The sequence below is a fragment of the Aplysia californica genome, unplaced genomic scaffold (genome assembly GCF_000002075.1).
Source record: "Aplysia californica isolate F4 #8 unplaced genomic scaffold, AplCal3.0 scaffold00246, whole genome shotgun sequence".
Classification (NCBI taxonomy): domain Eukaryota; kingdom Metazoa; phylum Mollusca; class Gastropoda; order Aplysiida; family Aplysiidae; genus Aplysia; species Aplysia californica.
Genome location: NW_004797516.1, coordinates 97,728 through 100,064, shown reverse-complemented (window position 1 = coordinate 100,064; position 2,337 = coordinate 97,728). Strand labels below are relative to the sequence as shown.

The 2,337-nt window shown below is 45.1% G+C and overlaps 1 protein-coding gene across 1 annotated transcript in view; it reads left to right on the top strand.

Annotated features, from left to right (window-relative positions):
* LOC101856667 (mediator of RNA polymerase II transcription subunit 15) overlaps positions 1-2,337 on the top strand; it is a gene marked incomplete in the record, with an annotated part of 56,761 nt that overhangs the window by 22,411 nt on the left and 32,013 nt on the right.

Below are 2,337 nucleotides of genomic sequence, written 5' to 3'. Positions count from 1 at the left end.
AGAGAGAGAGAGAGAGAGAGAAGAGAGACAAATTGGTTGTGCATCGGCGTTTGGACACCACCTTTGTGTGTATAGTACTTGCGATAAAGAATTGTACAGGTAGGTAGGTCTTTGCAGCCATTATTTTTCATCTCGTGAAATAACAGTGACATATTATGTAAAGAGTAACCTAGCTTTCTTTCTCTTTTAGTGTGAGTACTGTCGCATAGCGTGTCCCTAGTATTGTTGCTATGCCCTACTCTTAAGAATTTTTGTTTTGTTTTTTAGGTAAGTGTTTTATAGGGTTCGCATCTGAATAAGGTCTTACGAGCGGCGGGACATATTAAACATTTTCAGTTGGTAGAAAATTTTAGAATTTTGCCGGAGTGGCGGCCGAAGCCTACTCTTATCGATTTTGATCCACCAAGGGATCTTTAACGTGCGCAACTTGCACACGAGACCTCCGAGATTTTTCACTCTTGTTCGAGAAGGCTGGGTGTAGATCTTTTCTACCATAAGATCAGGGGTGTGGCTGAAAGACAGCAGTAAGAAGGAACCAATGAGTGACAGTAGAAAGGCTGCAGAAAGAGTGGGGTGAGGGTTGGGGGGTGGGGGCAGAAAGTGGAGACAAAAGTAGACGACAGAACATTATTAGAGAGCAGGAAAGGATGTGAAAGGAGAACATTTTAGAGAAGAAAATCCGGATTCGAACCCGGGAGCTATTGAACAAGAGGCAAACACTTTAAACTCTAGGCCACGAGAGCCTCCGCCCTCCACCCTGAAGACATAATAAGCTCGATTGTCTCTCGAGGAAAGCATCTTAATCGAGTGTATATATCCGTCCTCTCTGAAAGGCTGGAATAATAGATTAAAAGATCCATTTTTTTCTGTCAAGAAAAGGCAGACCGATTTTGTGTAGAACTGTTGTGTGAGAGTCCATGATGAGGAAAGATACTCGAGGAAGGATGAGAAAGAGAATGTAGAGGTGGAAGGAGGAGAGAAGAAGAAGGAAGGAGCGAGAAGGAGAGAAGAGAAGGAATGAAGGGGAGGAGAGAGGCAGGAGATAGAGAGGGGTGATAAGGAAGAGCAAGGATGTGTTTGTGTGTGTGTGTGTGTGTGTGTGTGTGTGTGTGTGTGTGTGTTAGGGGGGGAGGGAATGAAAAGGAATCTTGAGGAAATAAAATGAAGACACAGACTGGAGACTTACGTGGGGTTCCTTCTACCCTCGTCCTTCTTCCCACTGTTGTAAAATGCAGGTGTTTTTACGCTCCCATCGACACAATTTAGATAATTCAGGCCCAATCAAGGCAGAGGGGAATACACCCTCTCAACTCTCAACATAAAGGCAGAGGCACTCCATAAACATTTTCTCTCAACTCAGGAATCGAACTCGGGTCTTTCATCTGGGGCAGCGGAGCCCCTAACTGCTACACCTCAGACGCCAGTTTCTTCAACTTAAGTAGCTTCATCTATGGTCTTTGTAGCGGTGTGATAATAATAGTGTATTTAGGACATGTTCTTAGAAGGCCGAAGACTAGATTGTCCCTTCAGACCTAGTACATGTATTGGAGACCAATTAAAAAAAGAGGTAGATCAATTGGTAGCTATAGAGGCGGTATAGAGAGGGAGTGAGTAAGTAAGTAAGTAAGTAATAATAATGGTATTGTAAATGTAGATCATTTCCGGCCCCGTCGACGCAAGTTAGATCAGTTAGCGTATAGCATGTGAGTTACGTCGACTCTGCTTACCCAACGCGGGCTGAAGGCGAATACAACATCCCATCAGAAAGACCTCGACGATGCTCGATAAAAACCTCATCCCTCGTCGTCATCTCTCCTCCCTACCTCCTTTCTCCCCGTCTCTCATCCTAGATATAGTGTAAAGCGCATAGAGCCTGCTGATGAGCGGGGATATGCGCTATACAAATGCTATCTATTATTATTATTAGATCTATCCCCAATACGGGACTTGAACCGATGTCTTCTGTATGCAACAGCGAGGCCCCTAGCAGCTCTACCACTGGCGCAGATTGAAACTGCTTGTTTGTAGGTTGTCTTGTGTGTAGTTCTCTACCCGCGTAACTCACCCGCACACACACACACACACACGCACACACCCGAGCACACAGGTGTCAGGATCACTTTCTCTGTTTCCCCACTCACCCTCTTGCTCTCTCTCTCCGTTCTTTTTCATGTATTGTAGCTCACCTGTGAGATCCCCCTCTCTCTATATCATTCTTTCTCTCTCTGTCCCTCTCTCTGACTATCTCTCTCTCTGACTCTCTGACTCCCCCTCTATCTCTGACTCTCTTTCTCTCTCCGACTATTTCTCTCTTCAGTCTATCTCTCTCTGACTGTC